Raw genomic sequence first — 24003 nt, 5'->3', positions numbered from 1 at the left:
ATTTAGACTAACTCAAATCAAATCTAATTAAGCAAATGGAGTCTTGAGATCAAAAAATATTTGATAATAAATTATTTTTTAGACAGAAGCACGTAAACAGCGAAACAACCAATGAACGAATAAATTTCCCTGTAAGACGAAAGAAATTAAGAAAAATCACGTCGCACCCTATTAAAGCAAACATTTCAAAACAGTTGGTTGAATGAAAATAACCCAGTTCACCTATTTAATGGATTAAAGAATTATCCATGAAGTATGTAACAAATAAATGTTTTGTACCAACATCTTTACAATAAAAATGCTTAGTGTAAAAAAAAAAAATCGGTTGAGAGACTTTTAAAAAAGTAAAAAGTCTACCTTATGAAGTGTCACTTCTGTTTGAGGGATTTTGGGTCCCCCCTAGTGTACCCAAATCAAAATGTAAAGTTCCAACTGGCTGCACTCTTCGTTTTAGAGATATTTTGTTTAAACAGACTATTTATGGGTAAAAGTAGCGACTAATAAGATCTTAAAAAGGTTATTTGCATAAAATTTTGTTGTTAAAATACAGTAAAAATTATTTTAATTATTGAGAATTCTAATCATAAATACATTGCTATAATTGGTTGAAAGTAAACTCTATTAAAGTTAAATACTGGGTTCCATAATTTTCTTAAATATATTATTTCCTATTTAGGTTTGGTACACCCATACTTCCCATCTTGTGTTTAAGTTAGGAATAACATTAAATAAATAAGAAGATTAGGTCAACTACGGGCTCGATTAATATTACTAACACTAGCTCCCTGCAACGCCATCGTTTTAAATAAATTGAAATAATAAATTATGACGTAACACCATTTATTCATATATATGTGTGCCACTTTAAATGCAAATCGGCAATATGAATATAATCTAGTATTGTTTGAATACAAAATGAATATGAAGATGGTAAAGCTTGTATATACTCATATATTTATTTATATAAACAATCCCGAGATGGTCCTATCTGTTTAAGTTGAGTTAGAAGGTGTGTGTATTCAAGTATCCGTACGAAATAGCTGCTACCATTCTTCGCTTAGCTGTGGAGATGATATTCTTCGGCGAGGAACAGCATCCAGCATCTCTGCCGCTTGCCTTTATTTAATTATAATTGTTATTACTTTATGTTCGTACATATTTAAAGTTTATTAGGATAATTTCATTTAATTATATTCACTTACTGTGCAATTATCATAGCCAAATGTACCATTAAACTATGATATCTAAGCATTTATCGAGCTGACTGTCCCAAGTCAGAAAGATCTGTAGTTATTTTGACTTCTGCATTGAAGATCGACTCATTTTGTTTGCTTATCATTTCCTGAAGAAAGTGATTCATTAATCCAGAAGAAAGTAAGAATAATAATGCCGATTTCAGACATTATTCTTTACAAAATGGTGACTGAAATTGGCATTATTCTTTCTTCCTTCCTTTGAGTATTTCCATTGCAGACATATTCAGCAAGAAGGTCTGTATTGGCCACTTTCTACGTTATGTACCTTCTAGTCTATAGTGCAACAATGTCCTGGAAAACAGCTAAAATAACAACCAATGCAAGGTTATTCTCAATTCGTCTACAACTATTTCATTATCTCTTCCTCTATTCAGCCGTTAAACAGTGATTAGACAACTTAGCCGTAAGATTAAGTACTTCTAGTAAATAAAAAGAGCAAAATGTGATTCTGACCTGGATTTGGTTATCTCCTCTTTCTACGTAGTCATGAATTAGTATGAATCATTGAAATGTATCATCACATTTAATTGATATTTCCTGGGAAACAATCATCATTATTTTATTTCACAAATAAACTTTTAAAAGTAATAAAAGGCAACTTATTTTTTTTGTTAGAAATGAAAAAAAAAAAATATGCAAGATAAGGTTAGAATTGAACCTACCAATTTGAGAGTTTCTCACGTTATTTTGTTTAACGCCTAAAAGTTTGGCAATCAAACAATGCGGAGGTACAACCAGTTCAGCGGCAAAAACTAATTCGCCATTCTGCTCCAATCTTCTCTGAATAGTAGTTCACTGGACCAAAGTTTCTCTGAATTAATGTAGAAAACTATGTCACGTGCTGCTGTCTGCCAACCGACTGATCCAGCATTAATGATTATTCAATTGTTGATTCAATGTATCGATAATTATTGATATTTTATAGAAACAAAAAAGCTTTCTTCAGAAAATTAGCAGCTAAATTTGCTCGTATCAAATTCATAGTATAGAAATTGATCAGTCACCTATCCATCTCATTACCATCTAGTTATGAGAAAAGCAATTGCATTATTGATGTATCCAAGAGAATGTTTGGGTTTGCACAGTAACAAGGTGGGCCTCTGCTGCCCCTTTCTCTCAATATCCCTGCTCTTGCGGTTCCCTAGGAGCACTGATGGAACAAGGTGGGCACCAGTTTTGGCAGAGTCAACATACAAACCCCCGGCGAACAGGATAGAGAGAGGGACTGCACTACTGTTGTTGCGGGTGGTATCAGCGGTGCGCCACCTACCTCCTAGCTTTGGCTAAACTACCTCTCTACACCGAGAATGCACACAAACTCCGTCGTCGTTACCCGGGGGGGGGGGCAGTATCACATAACGTCTCTACTTCGGCCCATCCATCTGGACCATTTGGTCGGGGCTCTCTCACTATACTATTATTGTATGGTCAATGTTTCAAAACCAAACGGCCACCAAACATCAACATGCTTAATTCATAGCGCTAACCAAGCCAGGTAACCATAAACTGTTCTAACCTTAAACCCCCCCACTCCCGTCCACTCTTATGTACATTACCTCAAATATAAGGCTAGCCTCAAACTCACAATGTAATATGTATATTTACTTATTTCATTATATAGTCCATTGTAAATTCTTTTCATTCAACTAAACTTTGGGAAATTTCAATCTTTCGAAGTTTACTTATTTAAGTTAAACTTAAACTCAGTTTGCCGCTCTATAATAGTGCATATATTCAGGATAAAATTTCCTTCATATACAGCAAAATATATTTTTAAAAAAGATATAACTTTATTGATTGCTTTGTAAAAGAATCATTACAAGAAATGAGGTTAAAATATTAACAATTAGTTCATTTTAAATCCTACAATCTCATAGCTGAACACTGTTTACTCACTTTCCTTAAAATCTCCAAAAACACAAAGCCGACAAACTCGAAATTTGAAGGTCACCAATCATATAAATATTTAAAGACCTAGCGGTTACATCATTCAACAGACAACTTTTTTGGATTGACTTAGTTCTTCACACTAAGTTTTAAGAGAAATAAGGATTTGAGAAGTTATTTTTCTTTAAATGCAAATAAGTATGCATCCACTGGAGATCATCATTGTTGTTGATCTCGCATGGTCAACCTCGCTTCTACCGTCTTCTTCGATTGAAAGTGGATGGTAGACTTGTGTAAAAATGTCTAGACATCTTTTTTGTTGATATTTCTTGAATCCAGATATGGAAAGTTCAGACACAAATGGTATGCTGAGGTCTTAGAAGTAGTTTAATCGCTAACATAAAAGTGGAGTTTTCTCAGAGAGATGAATGAGTTTCAGAATGAAGAGGTTTGTACACGGTTTCAGATAGTTTTTACACGTCTACAAGTCCATGACGGTGCGTGATAATCATTGATATTCTGTAACCCTAGTTTTGAACGTTTTGTCGAGTGGTTTAGCTAGATGTTTTCTGACTCATGTTAGGTTCAAAACGACTTAAGTCTCGTTCGGAACTTCCAAGAAAATGTTAAGATAGAGTTTTTTTTTGGCATTGGCTTCCGCCATACAGCCAGCATCGTCTAGGTGCTTATCACTAGAATATCACTCACTCTCCATTCTTACTTATAAATACATTCCCTTCACACATTCATCTCTCTACTATAAACAACTATTTACATTAACTACAGCTAATGGATGGATCAGTACTCTGTGCCCCTCCCATCCTTATAGCTTAACCGAAATTAAAATCACGTAATCCTTCTCTAATCATTTTCTTGCATTCTTTCTAATTGGCTATAACTTTTAAATACATTCATATTTCATTGCTAGCTCTGCTATAGATTTAAGCACATAGATGTTGGTGGAGAATATTATGTCGTCGTAGCGAAATGGTGCATCTAAATATCCGTATATGTCCTCAAACATTCGTTTCCTTTCTACATAACGTGGACATATCATTATTATATTTTTGAAATCCTCCACCTCATTGCTATCTACGCAAAGAGGAGAGGGCCTCTTATTTATTAAGATAGAGTTCTTTGATTTATAAGCATAAATTTTAGTACGCCAATGAAGAAGTTAATGCACCAATGTACCAATATTAGTATAACTATAGTTTGTAGACATCGATAATAAAGAATCAGTAGGTTTCGCAAGAAAAGGTGGTCAGTGTCAAAAAAGTATCGATGTCAGAAGTTAGGACAGACGTCCTATACAGGCGTATAGACTGACAAAGAAAGTGTTTAGACTGGGTCACCGATGATTGTATATCTACAAATATTAAGCCCATATCCAGCGTTCTGTCCAAAAAAAAACCAAAAGAACTATATTTAGGCCAGATTGCATTAAAATGGTCAATTTTTATAACTCTTTTCGCGTTTAGAATGAAAAAAAAAAAAAACGTGATGAATCATTTTCTAATTTTACGATGAAGAAAAGATCCGATAAAAATTGAAAAATACTGGCCTAAATACAGAACATTTTAGGTGCCACGTTAGCCTAGCGGTTAGGTTAAGGGTGAGACCTGTAAAGTTAATATGTCTTGTAATACTAGCTTCGATTCCCCGGTCTTAGGCCTTGGATTTTATTTAATGGTTAATATGAGAAATTAACAGTAAAGTACGTTTGCTAGACGCCTCCGTCTACGACACCTAATTGGTAGTTAGACGTAAAGTCTGCCTTAAAAAATAGGCATTACTTTACTTTACTGATCATTTTATGTTTAAAACATTTTTTGGAGGAGCCTAGGAGTCTCTGGATGCAATACGGGATATTGTTTCAATATTTCTTTGATATAGTATCAGCAAAACGAAAATTTTCTTGAAATGAAACAGTGAACAGAAAAGACACTTTCTTGAGTTACTCCTACTTTTATTTTGGCAATATCTTATTTGAATTCGGCAAAATAATCTAAGTATTCAGTAAGTATACTACTTAGTATTCAGTGTTGACTAGAATATTATCCAATGATGGAGGTATTATTAAGAAATATTACCAGTTTGAGTTAATACCTGGTTCTAAAGTCACTTGAATGTTACTACTACGTACTAAATAATGCAGTCCATAATAATATGTAGTTGATTAATGTTTAGTAATGGAGAGGGGAAATTTCGACTCATGTGTACAACATACATATTATATACATAGATATATATATATATTAAGGTATTGTTATGTTAATAGTGACGACACAACACACGTGGCCCAAAGCTACCAGCTAGGTCTACATAAGGCCGTTACACTTTGGTATAACTCAATGCCTAATGGTGGTACTATGATAATTAATATGCAAATTCTATTTACTTTACATAAATAAAGTGATAATAAACTTACCGGGATATTCTGAAATTTAATTGTAATATATACTCCATAGTATATAACTAGAGTTACTGAAATAATATTTGAGGCTAATAGATGAGGTTTTGGGCGCTTAATATATCTACTTTCTTATATATTTGACATATATACATTACTTGGTGTATGCGCTTGCATTTATTGGTAAATAAAGTAACCTTGTAATCACTTGCTGGAATACTGTCCAAGCTTAAAGCAATCTCCAGGACTCACTAAATTATTTACAAAGTAAAACCTTCAGATTTTTGGAGATTGCTGAAGAGATTTGAAACATAAGTGAGTGAATAAGACAAGCGACCAAAATTGTCATTGAAATGCATAAGTACTAAAAGGAAGCAGCTACAAGGACTAAAAAAGACAAACACATCGTATTCAAGAATGATCTGCTTCTGAGTTAAGTTGTTGGTCTTCTTATTTAATAGCTGAAGATAAAATATTTCTTGGCCGCAAAATATTCTCATCTATCGCAAATGTCAGATAGTTTAAAAGATTTCTTCTTTGCAAATAAAAGTTTCCTATAAAGACATACGGGGAAATTAATGTAAGAACTGTCCAGGTAGATCGATGTCTTTAAGATAAAAGGTTAGAAAAAAATTGCTTGGAGCTGCATCAATAATTTCACTCGTACTAGAGTAACCGCAAAATCATAATCTACAAAAATAAGGATCATTTATTACTGTTTAAAATGACAGTACTGTTGGACAACGGGAGTTTGGATAATGACTGTAGATGGCAGAAAACTTGGGAAATGATATTATTCGAGAAGATTTAATTTGCGTCGAGCTTGAAGGAGATGTATGATCTTTTAAGTCCAGTAAAGAATTGAAAGACATTGGAGAAATAAGAAACAAATTTGGTCTCTACTATCAAGAAAGGATGACAGTAGGCCACATGTGCAGGACACAGGAGAGAATCTCTAGAAGGATACTTCTATCATAGTCAATAGAATCCAGGAAATATTGACATCAAAGCTAAGATGGCGTACAGAATGATGCGTAGAACATGTTAGGGAAACTTGGAAGATGAAAATTTTCTTAGTTTTGCTGAATATTCGGAAGAAGATTATTAAAGTTAGGTCTAAGATGTGATTAATTTTATGTTAATAAGGAAATTAATTGGGATTTTCTTATAGTTTTTGTGAATTTTCATTGAAACAACTCGAGCTGAAAATCTGGCCCACTAACCACATTATGTTAGAAGTACAACTTTTTTTAAAATATTTTGCTACAATGAAACATCCATTTTTTAAAGGTTCTCTTCGCTCTCCGTCGTGCCATTTCAGTAAATTGTACAGATTTACTTTTTGTACAATATTACTGAGTAGTAAATACACCCAACTCTTTTTTTTTTAACACCGTCTTTTATTACACGATTTTGAAATAAAACGGTTCACCAATAAGAAGTAAAACACGTCTTTTTATGCGAATTTTTTTGTTCTAGCACAAATTCCATCCAAAATTTTTTTGTAATTCTAAATTTTGAGAGTGTGATCCAGAAGTCGGTCGGTTTTTGCCCACACATGTGCTAGTGACTTGGTCTTGTTGACATCACCATGACTTCATGGCTTGTTTACTTTGTATTCCGGAGCTAACGGGGAATACCCGAATTTTATTAACAATTTTTTTTCTTTATCTCGTTGTACTTCAACTTGGAACACAGCATTTCGTTATTCACTGTTAAAGTGTTCAGTATATTACATATACTGACATACCTATCGATGATGACAGCATTTTTGATCTAGCGATGAATAGTCGGGAAATTGATTTTTATTCTTAAATTCAATTTAAATTTTTATAACTTTATAATTTTTATAAAAATGAATTGTTTTTGTTTTATATATAATCATTATCATTTTTTTGCACGTTTTTTGGGGGAAATTATTTATAGTAGTGCTGCACGAGACCGAGACGAGGCGAGACTTTATGCAGTCTCGATCTCGGTCTCGGTCTCGTCGAGATATCTCGGCCTCGGTCTCAGTTTTTTTGAATTTTTGTTTAAGTATTAAAAGTGGTTAGCTATTAATAATCTTTTCAAAAAATGTTATTATTTTCTAATAATTATTTTAATTTATATATTGGTAATGAAAATGTGTGTAAAAGAAGACAACTACTTACACTTCAATGCATCATATATTACTATTACTGTTATATATCTTTATATAATTTCAAAAAGATGTTAAAAACGCGCCAAATGAAAGACCCAAATAACATATCTGCCTCCTATAACAAGTCGATTCGTGAAAGAAGATTCTACTTCCCGCTCTATTAGTTATGGCTGTTGGTGAAGATAAAGAATCTGATGATTCACCTTTTGACGACGACGGCGACTGCATCAATATTTTTGCACCATTTGCTCAAAAATCAGCAAATATCACCGAAGCATGGAAGACAGAAATAATTAATTATACCAAATTAGACCAAGCACCAGTAGACGTTGACATTTTAGAATGGTGGAAAACACTAGAGAATTCCTTCAAAAATTTGTCTAGAATGGCGAAAGATATTTTTAGTATCTGTGCAACTTCAGTGCCATCGGAAAGATTATTTTCGCAAGCTGCGATGATAATGACCAATAGAAGATCTTCTTTAACTTCTGATTCAGTAAAAGCTCTTTTATGTATCAATGCTCAGGCAAAGAGTATCTTAAAAACGAAAATAGTGCGAGACCTGCGAAGCTAATGAGTATTGTGGTACTGGGTTCGATTCCCGGTCTTAGGCCTTGGATTTTATTTAATGATTAGTAGAAGAAATTTACAGTAAAGTAAGTTTGCTAGTCGCCTCCGTCCGCGACACCTAATTGGTAGTTGAACGTAAAGCCCCGCCTGAAAAATAGGCGATTACTTTACTTTGCTTACTTTACTTATGTAATTCGAAGTCAAATAGATGTAGTAATATTGAATATATATAATAAAAGCGTAACTTTTAATAATTAATTCAATACCCGTAATGATTATTTATTAATAAAGAACACAATTTTATAATTTTGTAGCTAAAAATTAATATTTGAAAAACCGAGACGAGACCGAGATTTCTCGACGAGATATATATCATGTCTCGATCTCGGTCTCGGTCTCGGTTGCTCAAGTCTCGTCTCGGTCTCGGTACCGAGACCGAGACCGAGACCGAGATTTGTCTCGTTTCTCGTGCAGCACTAATTTATAGTTTTTTTTCATCTCAGACGATTTTTTTAAAGTTGTGGAACATATCCCCAAATTTACCATAATCTCGCGTGTATTTTTTTTTGCACGGATTTCTAAGGAACGTATCTACCGTGTTGGGTGTAGGTTAATAATATTTTGAGTTTTAAAGAGAATTGGTAAACGGGCAATTGTTTTTTGTTATCATAAACCTATACACAAAAAACATCGCTTTTGTTTTGTAACCCTTTCAATGAAATCTTATTTTAAGGGGAGATCTAGGTAACTTGGAAGTCTGGTAACCACAAAGTAGAGGATTGAACACGAGTAAGTGTTAACGCTAATATTTTTTTTTTTTAAATACAAAAACTCAATAAAACTAAATTTTATCACCATTTCAGCAGGGAGAAAACAAACTCGTTGCCCATCAATACATTGAGTTTAAAGAGGGAAGAATCTAGACAATAGAAATGTGAACAAAGGCAGCTGCGGCAGCCGGAAGGAGAGAAGGTGAACATTGTTAATGGAGTTAAAGAGAGTGTGCAGCCAGGATTGTGACGTTGGGGCTACAGCTTACTGGAACAGTAGCTGTAGTGGAGTCGCCGGAGAGGGGGTATCGGTCCTCAGGGATCTAGCGCCGCAACCTGCTGCTGGAACCGCCGCTGCTGGCCTCACCACCACTTAGGCTCCACAAGTGGCCTCGCCTTCACCGACACCTCAAATCTCAACACTCACTTTATTAACCGACCGCTACAATCTACCACCTTCCATTCTCCTCTACAGTCAACTGCTCCCACTTATCTTCGCTACCTCTCAGTTCTTCACTTACTATTATTATTACCTTGCAGTTTTATTAGATTTTGTACTATCTTTATTTACATGCATCTCACGTCTGTCACACTATCTGAACTGGGAACCATCTTTATTATTATTATGATTATTTTAAATTTCATTCATTTTCCACTTAAAAACTATTTTTTATAAGGCGATATCCAAAGAAAGTAATCTAACAAGATTTCATTAGATGTAAAGGATTCCAGTGCTTACTCTATCTTAGGATATAATATCACGTGTGCTATTACTACATTTAACCTCTTTAAAAGCTAGCGTCCAACGTCCATAATACCACCACTGATCTTGGCAACACAATAGAATGATTTAATTTTAATTGTGACAGAGACTTCTTTAAGAAGCATCCTTGAAATATTAGAAATCATTTTTTTTTTTTTTATTTAAACGTGGTCTTAGAATAGAATAGATTAAATTAGGGCGGCCTCAAGGCCAACGCCACTGCGACCCCTTTGGATCTATTGTGGCTCCCCAACTCTAGAGCTCGCCCTCCAGACCTGTCCGTTTAATCAGACTCTTAATTCTGGAGAACGGCTCTTGGGTAAAGCTCATAGGCCTTGGTTTTTTCTCCCCGAGAAGTAACATCCTTAGCCATTCAAGCCCCTCACACTGACACAACATGTACAGTGCCGTTTCCTCTTCTTCCTGACAGAACCTACCTAAAAGGCTATCATCTGCCAGGCCCATGCGATGCATGTGTTTTCTGAGCCTGCAGTGGCCCGCTAATAAGTCTACAATTATCCTTATAGCCAAAAAAAAAACCTGGTCTTGCTTTCGAAAGCAAAAGTATTTGAAAGAAATCAGTTAGCGTGTGGCTTTGAAATGATTAGTCCACTGTGTTTCTCGCTAGGTTCAGCTGATTGTTTCTGTTACTAAGGTAAATTCAACTTTTTTCTTTCCAAAGGTGCTGAATTGATGGAAGAAGTTAGAAAATTTAGAAACTCCGAAGGAAGATAAACGTAACACTTCTCAGAATACACTCGTAATCTACATTTTAGGCGCAGTATGTCCTAGATAGAGGATACAGGACCTAAAACTGAAGGCTGAACTCTATTGTGTGCTGTTAGCACAAGGAGAATAGTAGTCGTCAAAACTACGATTTTAACTCAAACCTAAACTTGATACTAGGGCAGGGATGGCGAACCTTTTTGAGACGTGGGTCAAATTTTGTTCAATTTTTTTTTTTAAGTACTAATGCCCATTTGCATAAGAGTTAAGTTTAAAAATTTTAAGCTGAATATTTTCAAAACTAAACATCTTTAAAATTCAGTTGGCTTAACTGGGTAAAACGGGATGAAACAAGTGCTATGGAAGTCTCTTTTTACAAACATAACTGAACAAAATCTTACAAAAGTGGGTTTTATCGGAAGAAAAATCTAAATATGGTTATTTGCTTTGGGTTGTCGATTTTTTATAACAAACAAAATATGAGTAAAATTATACATTTTATTTGATATTTTATAAACACTTTTGCTTTATTTCAAATACAACAACAGCATTTGTCATTTGCGTTTTAGAACTGTAATGATCCAAACTAAAGGTTATAGATAGCATTTAAATTGCTTTTGTATCAATGCGTGATTGAAAAAAATACAGATAGAATATAAATTATTCACACAAATAGAAAATCTAAATCAACCCGCGTAAACAAGCCTTGCAATTCCCTAGCAATTGTGGGTCAGTGAAAAAGCTTGCGCGTCTCAAACTTTATCTGAGGCAACATTGTTGTTTTTTTAAGACATTCTAATGATGGAGCTTTCTGATGATATCACGTTTCCTTCAACATTAAAGATAATTTATCTCTGAGATAATTTCACTCACCAAAACTCCAGCCACCAATCAGTTTGGACCATTTCAATAATTTTCAACCAATCAGGAGCCGAATTAAGGCAAGAATGCACCAATGTGTAAGCGCCGTTCAAAACTTCACTAATCAGCTGATAACAGATGATATTTACATTCTAAAGCTGCCATAACAGCTGTAATTTTTAATATTAACTAACATTAAAATTGTAAATATTTTAAATACCTAACTAAAGAAATTGATTTGCTTAAAAAAATGTATTTCTATTTTGAAAATAATTGCTTTTTCTTTTTTTTAACATTACCAAGTTAGTTACAATTTCTGCCCTCCAATCATTTGGGTGTTTCTGAATTAACCTATTAAAAACCATTGGAGTAATAATTTCACAGCAATGATTGTCATTTTAGCACTCGTGGAATATTGAAGACAAACATTTGTATATCTTCATACAAATTGTGAACTTCAAAAATAAAAATTAATTACATACACTCAACAGCAAAAAAAAACGGACACTCAGATTTGGTCTCATAATTTTGTTAAATACGCTAATCTTTTTAATTTATGGTAAGAATTGGTTTATTTATAAGTTATTTACACAAAATCTGCCACAAATGACTAAGTTTTATTAATTATTAACACAAAATTATAAAATAAAGAAAAAATAAGAAATTAACACATTTTTTTTTAAACTTTATTCTTCATTTTTATCAGGTTTTCTGACAAGGGATGTTCTTCTAATAGCGGGTATTTCTCTCTCCTCTATGGCGAAGGGCCCTAATCCTGTCAGGCAGAGAAGAAATTAAATTTTGGACGTACTCCACCGGCAGAGGATCCCATTCTTCACGAAGAGCAATTTGGAGCTGATTTAAGTCACTAAGAGGAGGATGACGATGTCTAACATGCCTTCCTAAATTATCCCATAAATGGTCTATGGGATTCATATCGGGAGTTCGTGTAAGCCAGTCCAGAACTGTGATTCCCACTTGCTCCAAGTATTCGGTAACAATTCTGGCGGTATGTGGGCGAGCATTATCCTGCATCAAAATGAATTGGTCACCAATAAATGGAGCCAACGGGATCACAGCCTGTAGGAGCACTTCCTCAATGTACCTCCGAGCAGTCAGAGCCCCCATTATCAATGAAAATCAGTTCAGTACGGGCGTGGAAATTGATTTCACCCTAAACCATAACTGATCTCCTTTCGAAAGGTCGTGACTCGCGAAGAGTACATTGAACAAATCGCTCCCATGATCGTCTCCACACTCTGTCTCGATCGTCTGAGTGGTATAGACCAAAGTGAGACTCATCTGTGAATAAAACTGTTCCCCATTGCACTACAGTCCAATGAAAATGCTGGTTGGCAAATAATCGCCTTTCTCTACAATGCCTTTCCAGGAGTTGGAGCCCTGTCGCGGAGCGCCTTGCTTCAAGTCCACGCTCCCTCAGTCTCCGCCATACTGTGTCCGAGCTAACACGCGTATTTCGCGCCACTTGAAGCCTGTCCCGAACCTCAGGAGCAGTTAAATGGCGGTCTCTCAATACTGAGAGCGTGATAAATCGATCGTCAACTTCAATTGAGGCCCTTGGTTGGCCACTGCCGGCCCTCCGTTCATAACTGCCAGTCTCCCGGAAACGCCGAATGCATCATTAATGGCGGACTTCGCTACTCCAAGTGTTTCTGCGATAGATCGGGCGCTCCGGTCTTCTCTTGCCAAGGCATCAGCTCAGGCTACGTCTACTTTCGAAAGAACCATTATTCTGGACCAAAATAAAAAAAAAATCACGTCTATTAATGACAGAAAGGCGCGGTTAATAAAGTAAAGATCTTTAAAGGTGCGAAAACCTGCTTACAGTTTAGAAGAGTTCCGTCAGGTAAAGCAGCCTCAAGACAAATAAGCCACATCTGAGTCTTATCTCATGCCCTACTGATCCTGAAGGGATTAGTCCAATGGACTTAGACCCTACATTCTCTGTAATAACCAGATTACCCACAAAAACAAACACATCACTGATAATCAGCTTTTAATATAAAAAATATTAAGTGTCCGGTTTTGTTTGCTGTTGAGTGTATGTTTCTTTTTCTTAACTTTATATTATTACATATTTTGTTTGTTTGTTTTTTAATAATGATCGAAAAGTTTGTCGGAGAAACAGAAAAACATAACTTCAGGAGTGGGTTCTGCAAATTGCTGTTTTAGTTAAATGTATTGCCTTGGTAATTTAAAATACCTAAGGGAATCCTATAATTAGATAATGTACCAATTTCCACATTTTGATAATCGCTTTGCTTTAATGGGCATACTTAGTAAACCACTTAAATACCCCCAATCCTCAAGAGTCCCAGTCCAACTAATTTGGAAAACATAAAAGGATTTGGAAGCAGAAAATTAGAGGGACGATAGATCAATCTTTTTTTTACCCTTGTTCTGTGCGACCGGTTGACACTACACTGTCGGCGAACTTCTTGTGTTGATTGGCCTTCCGCCACCACGACAACAGCCTGGCCGACCATTCATCAACTCCCTACCCACCGTCATCAATATTATCATCATTAAAGGATAGAGAGAGTGAAGGGCATTGCGTTGGAGAGAATGAAAAAGGAAATTGGACAACGTTTGATAATTGGTTGGCACTTTTCAGAAACAACGTCTTTTCTTAATTTCCTGTTCATTCTGTTATCCGTGCGCTCATTGGACATGAAAAACGTAGTGATTGGGAAAATTAGTTTAAAAACGTCCTCAACTGTGCGCGCGTTTGTCGCGAGAAAAGTATCAAAATTGAAAGAAAATGACTAACATTGCCAAATGATTCTTTCTATCAATACAAAGAAAATTGAAAATATTCTTTTCACGTTTTTTGTAATGTGATTAAAACAATTAAATTCAATTATTAATAATTGCAATACGAGGTGTGGCTATTAAATAACGAAACTGATGCTGTAAAACATTTTATTTTTAATTTATACATAATTAGTTATTATCACCTTCAATATACACCCCTCCCCTATCCCTACAACGCTCCATGCGAATTTACCATTGTTTGAAACTGCTGGAAGTCTTTATCGGTGAGCTCCTGCATGACGCATTCTCTTTCACAGCTTCAACGGACTGCTGAAATCGTGTTCCTTTTCAATGCAGATTTGACTTTGGGGAACAGATAAAAGCCACAAGGGGCCAGGTAAGGCGAATAAGGCGGATGGCCTAAAACTGGGATGTTGTACTTTGGCTAGAAACGTCTTGACAGGCTTTGCAGTGTGAGCCGGCGCGTTCCTTGATGGAGAACCCATAACTTGTTCTTTCACAAATCTGGTCGTTTTTTTCCTTACTCTTTCACAGAATTGAGCAAGCACCTCACGGTAGTAATGTTGATTAATTATAATCGATATTTTCATCCGTTTTGGACGTGGAAGGGCGACTCGGGCGGTCATCATCTCTGACGTCTTCTTTGGCTATCTTGGAAACGCTTGAACCTACTCAAAAACTCGCGCACGTGATTAAAATTCATCACCATAAACTTCTTTTAATAAAAGATGAGTTTCAGTGGCTGTTTCACCAAGTTTCATGCGAAATTTCACGACAATTCGTTGCTCTACTACATGTGTAGTATCGATGTTTTCGGCAAAACGAAACTAACACCTCTTACACAAACGACGGTTCAGGTCAGACAGATTTCTCTACAAACATGTGAGACGCTGCAATCGAAAGAGAAGGCATTACGCTGCACAGCTGTCGATCGTTAAGATTTGGCGCATTAATAGTTTTTCTGCAGCAGCATCAGTCTCATTATTTAATAGCCACACCTCGTATTACTGGGCACTTTTCCAAGATTGTCTTTTCGTAAGGTCTATGATACTTCATTGAAGAGAAGTGAAATAATTAAACATATTTAGGAACAAATATGCATACAATTTAAACTAAGAATTATTACAATTCATAAAGGTTTGTCAATGAATAATTTTTACCATATTGTAGGTGGTTCATTTAACTATAAAAACATTTACATAGTTTCGTGGCTGATGATTATGAGTTCTGATAAGTCAATGTAGTAAACATTCATAGATCTCTAAAGAATTTAGACTCCTAGCGACATTATTAAGACACAATATTTAAATATGATCTAATTTCGTGCAGAGTAACTTCTGTAAAATGAAAGAAGGTTCACACGTTTACGCGCTACGTTGTTTACAAGGAAAAGGTAAGTAACAACAACAAAAAATAGCGTTTTTTTTTGCCAATTTTTAGCAACGTATTTCTTGAAATCTGGAGGCAAAAATAATTACACTTATAAACCAAGGAGTTTATATCCTACCGGATAGTTTTATTATTTTGTACCTTATCTCTGCAAATTAAAGTTGAACAATAAACTAATAATGTTCTTTCTTTAATTTTTACTTTTTTTCAAGAATAAATAATAGTAATGTTCACTTTAATCGTGGAAAATAAGCCAAAATAAATTCAATGCAAATACTCATGAATTAATGTGTAAAATCCATACAGTATTCTGGAATACGGATTGGCTCTGGTTAGGACGATAATTATCTATATTCACAAAACAGAGAACAGAGAACATATACACATATATTTAACATTACGGTATTGTTATCATTGTTTTTGTTATTGTCGTGTTTGTTATTGTTGATGGGCAGTTATTATATTACAAAGAATGTTCATCATTTATATCTTAGTTCAGCCTAATTATTTACATCTATAATTGTGTTTATTCGTTTTTATGATGATGCAAAATTATAAATTATAAGTTATCATCACTGTTCATCATCGACAATGGTAAAAGTTTAATAAATTAATGCTTCAATTGGAACATTTTTATTTTGAAATATTCAAAATAAATTGTGACAGTAACAAAATGAGGAGGAGTAAAATTTACGTCACGATTTTCGAATACATATATATAATTTAAAGCAGAAATATTTATGTATATATTTATTGTATATAAAACACACCTTGATTGGTAAATATCATCATACTGTTTCACCTATCGCTTATGACGTATCAGTTTGAATAATACAGGAAGCCGTCGTCAGTTTCCCTATCTCGCTCCACGACTTCTTCATCCGTTCACGTCGACCATGTTCCTCTTCCACTTCCTCTTCTCCAACCTCCAAAATTTTATTCTATACACATTTTACGTCATTTTAAAATATTCAATCCTTATTATTTTTTTTTTTTTTTTTCCGCTCAAAATATTTAGCAACGTTTGGCATAAGAGTGGTAATTCTAAAGCAGTGGTTCTCAACGTTTTTTTTTTTGTCGCGGCGGCACACTTGGCGGTACACTAACAATAAGATTAAGTTTAAAAGTATTTTACTTATCCATAATACACTGGGTAAAATAGTTCTATTTATTTTCAATATAAAATAAAATAATATGTACTACAAAAACAGCAATATAATAATAATAAATTTATTGCTTTCAAGTTTTCACCATAGCAAGGGGATAAGCATACAAAGCTGATAACATAATAAACATTACAAAATATTAATCTGACACTAGCGCTGGGTTCTTTAAAATCCTGTAAAATAGCAAAATTTACATTAAAAAATACATATGGGGATAAAAAAAACCTTATTTAGACAATATAATGGAAATCTTCAGCATCTTAACATATAGATAAATGACAATAATTATAATGATATTTTGAAGAAATGAATGTTATGTGAGAGAATAATTCAAACACAAAAGTACAAAAGAGACAACAATAGTACATGTTTAAGCCCTACAATAATATTGCTTTTACTCTTAATCCCTCGATAGTAAATATTGTTTGCTTTGATATCATCTAAGCACAATAATTTTTCAAATTGGACTAAGTTAGAAACTTGCTCCACTTGAAAATGAAATAGAATTTATTTCTCATACAATCTAAAATTTTACATTCTGTAAAGAAATGACAAAGATCATCCTTAGGACTAGCCTCATTACACAATTTACATTGGCTTTCAGGAAAAAAATGTGTGTATTTCAGTCCATTAATAAATGATCGAACAGATTTTTTAGAAGCTGGTCTAATCTGAAAAATAATTCTGATTTGACTGATTTGAGGAATTGAATTCAGGGACGTTTCTTGGCCACCCAATAAACTAATATTTCTGTAGAACAAATTAAAAGTTGAATTTATAGCAAAATCTATATCTTTTCTCAACAAGTGGTTACTGAATGTGCTAATACAAAAAACAACAATATATGTTTATTAAGGGATTAATTACAAGTTAATAATAAGAATACTTTTAATGAGAAATTTGAGCTTGATGTTTTTTGATAATTTCGTTTTGTATTTGGTCGTATAAATGATAATGCTACTCTCACATCGTCTTCTACAATTTAATATATAATTTTTATTGTATGCATTTCTAAAATTTGGCGGCACACTTCAAAACTTTCGCGTGACACAAAAGTGCCGCGCGGCACTGTGGTTGAGAATCACTGTTCTAAAGGAATCGATCCTCAGAAACTAAAATAACTTTTTTAAATTTTATCCGTCTTAGTATGCATTTTTATTGTATCCCTGACCGATTTCTGATATTCATCCAACGTCATAGGTAGATTAATCCGTTTGGTGTACAAATTTCGACTTCACTTAACTTCACCGTTTCTAAACTTGCACTAAACTCTGTTATTCAGTATTTAGAACTGCAAGCGATTTTCATGCTCAATATCGATAAATACATTAGGATTTTTTTCTTACACTAACTTCTCTCTTCGATAGATAGAAAAGCAACTCTCAACATAATTTTAACCACATGGTAGAAAGAGAATTATTTATATAAACACAAGAAATGAAGTTGAAGAGAACCAGAAGAATAAAGAAGCGAATAGTAACAAACAACATAACAAAGTGGTAAATAATAATAACAACACAAAAGAGAATTGTTTTACAGAATACATAATGTAAACGTTGTTTGTAATTACCAAAATCCATGATGAAAGCAACGCTAAGCAGTACAATGTTTTTAACAAATCTTAACATATTTCTATTACTTTGCTCTTTCATAAACATATATTTATGTATTTCTCCGTCTTTATATCTAGCTGTCTTCTTCTTTTAAATATACATAACAACATAAGTTTACATCTGTTAGCGAGATTCCTTTAACTTAACCTCTACACTCAATAGTCTTATCGCCATAGTACGTTTTGTTTATGTTAGTCACACATAAGTTCTTTATAAACACATCAAGTTAAGTAATTTTTTTTTGTTTTGTTGAATTTATATAAACAATCAGATCACATAACTTATTATTTTTATATCCGCTTAAGTAAAATTATATTTGGACAAAATAGTGTACAACTGTTTATATTTACATTGAATTCAGACCACGTGATGCCAGTGTTACATCATACAGAACTGTTGCATGTACAGACACGACTATTTTAAAACTCAATTCTATTATAATTACTTTTTTTTTATAATTCTATTTTAAACTTTATAAATCGAAATAGATAGAATTCATAACAACCGAAACAAATCTTTGTCCAGTCTTATGTATTAGTGTTGAAATTCCGCTACGCCCTTTTCAGCAAAAGAGTCTTCATCTTCAGCTGAAATCGGGATAAACCTAAGCCTGAAATCCAAGAGAACAATTACTGGTCGATTGTTACTCACCTCTTATCGATAACCGGAGGCTGTTAGTGACTCGACTACATTTGGCTTCTTGACGTCAATGTTTGACGGAAAGAATGTTCTGACGTAAAAGGGGGTTAATTTTGAGTTTGCTAGACGAGATCTCAGCATTGTTTTACAGTAGGTGTTTTTGGGAAGGGTTGCCAAAGCCATTTTAGTTTAGGTAACTCTTATCTTCATTTAAAGCCAACTCAATACTAGGATCGATTTCTTTAAAAATGGCTCCAACGATTTTTTGTAAACTTGTATCAACTCAATGTATTAGTGTGTACGTATGTTTGTGCGTGTATATTTATGAGTTCCTGTCTACATCCAACTGGAATACGGAAAATCGCAGTGACATCCAATTGGATATTTTCCTTAATGCTAACAGAAGACCTCAAATCTGTTTTTTCAGATTTTTTTTTCTTTCTAATTTTTAATAAATAAAACCAATTGTATTCATTTGCGGTCGCCACGGTAGCCGAGCGGTTAGAGGCGAGACCTGCGAAGCTAATATCTATTGTGGTACTGGGTTCGATTCCCAGGTCTTAGGCCTTGGATTTTATTTAATGGTTAATAAAAGAAATTTATAGTAAAGTGTGTTTGCTAGAAGCCTCCGTCCACGACACCTAATTGGTAGTTGGACGTTAAGCCCCGTCTGAAAAAATAGGCGATTACTTTACTTTACTACTTAGAATTGTATTCATCTAAACCACAGGTTCTCAAACTTCTGCCGCCCCACTTTAAGAATCAATTATTTTCTAGCACCTTCAAAAATGTTCAACTTTACCACATCTTAAAAATCATCAAAGCAATCATTACTTTAGTTTAATTAATCGTATAGCTTGCCATATGAGTCTTATCCTGTTTCTGAGTTCGAACTTACATTTTAAATGGTACTGTTCTAATGAGAGCAATAAATTGTAACGTAATAAATAATATTTAGGAAAACTTTTATTCAAATTAAAACAAACATTTAATTTTAACAAGTTTGTTAATATCAGGCTCGAATTTACTTAAAAACATCCGTAAATCACCGCGTTCTGTAACATGCAAACGATTTCTCTTTTTAGTTAGCAGCGTTGCCACAGCGCTAAATCCACGTTATACGACGATGGGAATGCTATAAAAAAATCGTTGACCACAATCCAGGGGTACAACTGTGGGATTGGCTTTTGTAGCCCAAAATTAACGAAAAAAAAAGACGAAATAATTGATGCAGTATAGAAGGCAGGTTTTGATTTTAGTTTGAAATATTACGACAAACACAAATCAGTCATCGATCTCCCTAAACCCCTTCAATACTCCCCAATTTTCTTTGAGCTCTTTTCGATCCACCAGCGCCCCAAAAAAGGGGCATTATCGCCCACTTTGAGAAAAATTGATCTTAATCTATGATTTTTATATTTTAAACATCTTTCTGTGTAGGTTCGATTTAAGGCACTTCAGAGTGAGATGCGTGTCTTGACTTTCCTTAAAAATGCTAATGATTTTATATTTATTTGGCACCATCTTATCACCTAGAGTGACTAATGTGGAACAAAATTTCCAAATTATAAGAAAATCGGCTGATCAAAAGTGTCTAATTATCAAACGAGTTTTAATATTTGTTTATTTCCTTGTAAACAACTTCTACTATGGGATTAAAAAAATAACTGCCATTTCAGTCTAGTAAAATTTATTCTGCCGAGCTTTCGACCTAGGGACTAGGTCATCTTCAGGGCTGTGGAACATATTTACAGATTGTTAACAATGATTCTATTGAAATGAATATATATAATAAAACGAAAATTATTTACCTAGTTTAGAAAGTAATACTATTACATTTCAGGGTTGGTGTGTCTTCTGTCTTGTCTGTTCACGGACTGAGTGTGATCGGACTGTGTGTAATATGTGTTAGGTTGTGTGGAAGTCAGTGTTGCCAATTGTCAAGTATTTTGTAGTAAGTTTGCGTATATGTTGTTTAAATTGTTTGTGTCTGTTTTGAAGTTTAAACTGTTTTCTGTCTTAGATATGTATATCATTTCCAGAACTTTCCTTTTTTGTGTGTTGGTTTCTGATTTAAGTATCTTTGTGTTTGGGAAATCGAAAGTGTGATGATTTTCTGTGCTGTGTAAGGAAAGTGCTGTTGGTGTTCTTTTTTAGTTTTGTGTCATAAGAGTGTTGGTACAGTCTTTATTTTAAATACTGTGATGTTTCGCCTATATATTTTTTGTGACAGTCTTTGCATTCAATTTCGTATTTCAGATTTGATTGTTTGTCCTTTTCAGTCTGGTCTTTTAGCTTCGAAAAAAATTGTCTTTTTGAGTTGTTGGTGTTTTTTGTAGAGATTATTGTGTTTGTCTTGTTCTGTAGTAATGTTTTTAATTTGTTTGTGAGTGGTTGTACAATATGGTAGTGAGGCATATTTTTTGGGTTCTATGGATAGGTTGGTGTCGTTGTGTGTTTGTAAGTTTGTTGTTCCTGATGAGTTGGTTGGGTTGGTTTTTTCGTAGTAAAATTTGATGGCGTGGTTAATGTGTTTTTGAGGGGGTAGTTGTTGAGTTGAAGTGAACTTCTACTATTTCATTTTGTGAACTGTGTAAAGGTAGTACTACAACTATTTATTTTAAACAATCTCCACGGAAATTGGATTAAGAGTGCTTCTGGAAAAGGTGGTGGGTTTCCCCTTAAGATTACTTCTAGTTGATTTCCTTATTTTGTGCAAACTAAGGTCGTTACTATTAGCAACAGAAAAATGTGGTTGCTGTAATTGAATTTGAAGTAATTTCCTCAATAAGGACGTAGATCCTTTATTCGATGGTTCACTTCCTTCAAAATACTCATTGGCACTTTTTTGTTAACTTCCTTAATTACAATGTAAACAAATTAAAACTGTCCGGTAGGACAGTTGTATAAGGATTGATCGTCAAAAACTGCACGAAAAAGCGTAATGTTGAAAAACACCCAACTTTGACAATTTTTTTCTCTTTTTCTATAAAAGATAAAATTCCCAAATTTTCTTTAAAATAAAGGGCAAACCCTCCTTTATAGCTGTAATTTTTTCGTAATAACATAGATTAATTAGTTTTCGAGAAAAACGATGCGAAAAATGCACAAAAACTACATTTTCAAAAATTGTTGTTGTTGTTGTTGTTCTTCTTCTTCTTCTTGTTGTTGTTGTTGTTGTTACCTTTTTTGTAAACTGCGTAGCGCCTAAACGCACGAACAGATTTTCATGAATGAGGTGTCATTCGATTCGGAATTTTATGTAGATGTGCCTTTTGGGGGTCTCGAGGCTGTACATCGAATAGGAGAGGAGTTAGCCCCCTTTATGTAAGGCCCCCTCCAAAATTATTATTACTAATTACTCTGTAAATCTAAGCCCGATTTTGAAATAATTTGGTAGGATGATAGAGTTAGGGCTCCTCTACGTACCATTAAAGCGGCGATCAGCTCTTACACTTGTTAAGGGAAAGTATAGCAATCGTTTCAAATTATCGACACGAGAACCGATTGTCATGAATGTAGTGTCATTCGAATCGAAATTTTGTACAGATTTGCACTTTAAAAGTCTGAACGCTGTGCCTCATAAGGAGGGGAGTTTGCCCCACCCAAGTAAGGCCCTTTCTATTACCAATATTTCTATAACGCTTAGTCCGATTTTGATAAAATTCAGCTCGAATAAGTTGTTAAAGCTCCTCTACTTGGCTGTGAAGGGCCATCAAGCTCTTGCACCTACTAAGAGGAAGTACTGCAATCGTTAAAATTATCAATGGGTGAACCTATTTACATTAATGAATTGTCGTTCGATTCAAAATCTTTGCCTTTTAGGGAGAAGTACTCTAATCGCAGTTTATTTTTCTTACTCCTCTTAAGAGGAAGTACTGAAATCGCCGTTTAATTTTGCTTATTACGTACAAATACCTTCCTATTTTATTCAAAACGCTTTCTCAAAAAAATTGTTATTGAGGATGGCAACTATAATCATTCTTTAAAAAGATCTCTCCAATGGTAGTTATGGTTCCGACTTAACACCTTATCAGGTTATAATGATAGAATTGCTTATTCTAAATTTTAAAAAAATCTGTGAAGCAGATAAGTAACTTTGTAAAGTAGACAAAAATGAAAATCTATCCAAAAGGTACAAAAATCTCTTTAACAAAAACTTACAGTTTAAAATGTTAAGTATAAGGGTTGATTAAACGCCAAAAGGTACACAAATCAGCTAGTACCCAACATTTCATTCATGCTTAGTTGATATAATTTAAGTAATTTTGCTGCATTAACTTTTTCTTCACATTTTTTTAGAAATTATTAGATGTCACAGACCCTTATGCTGGCCAGATCATTCATAATATTATTTTGTTATAATTATGATAAAATATATATTATATCTTCGTTTTTAAATAGGTACTTTATTTTAACTCCATTTCAAATTATTCTTTGGATTTATCTTTAATATGCCCTTTATGCTGAGTAGTCACATATACATGCATGTTAAAGTAGAAAAAGACAAAGTTAGAGTCAGCTACTGTTTAAATTTGAATCACGGATTTAACAGAATATTTCAGTCATGAATTCGTCTTACCGAAATATTCGTGAGCACAAATAACTCACAGTTAATAACAAGTAGATTATTCAACAATTATTGATTTCTCAATAAATTGTAATTTAATTTAGTCTCCCTAATTTTACTTATAGTAAAATACTGGAATAATTAGCTGTCCTAAAAATATGCATATCTTATTTATTTTATATTACATGTATATAACATTGTGGGAAGAATACCTAGATTGAGAATGTAATTGAAGAAAACTATATTATTTGCGATAAAGCCACTTACTTATTATTATAAACGTTTGACTACTACATAAAGTAACAATTACTTTAATCGAAGAATGAACTTAAACCGACGATTTAAGAAATAAATAAAATAAAATAAACAAAATCATTGATGTATGTTGGTGTAAGCATTTTTTAAAAAAAGGTTTTGAATTTTTTAGCCTCATATTTTTTT

At 33.8% G+C, this 24003-nt stretch overlaps 1 long non-coding RNA gene across 1 annotated transcript; it reads right to left on the bottom strand.

The window, feature by feature from the left end:
- Positions 1-570: 570 nt before the first annotated feature.
- LOC141449930 (uncharacterized) lies at positions 571-11447 on the bottom strand. The gene is made up of 5 exons (XR_012455773.1): positions 11402-11447; positions 1919-2115; positions 1710-1793; positions 1203-1558; positions 571-1116 (listed from the first exon to the last, which is right to left on the bottom strand). It is a non-coding gene; the product is annotated as an uncharacterized lncRNA (long non-coding RNA).
- Between the last annotated feature and the right edge of the window lie 12556 nt (positions 11448-24003).

The sequence above is a fragment of the Rhodnius prolixus genome, unplaced genomic scaffold (genome assembly GCF_049639745.1).
Source record: "Rhodnius prolixus isolate KJV_2025 unplaced genomic scaffold, Rpr scaffold_2, whole genome shotgun sequence".
NCBI lineage: Eukaryota > Metazoa > Arthropoda > Insecta > Hemiptera > Reduviidae > Rhodnius > Rhodnius prolixus.
This window is presented reverse-complemented; position numbering and strand designations above follow the sequence as displayed.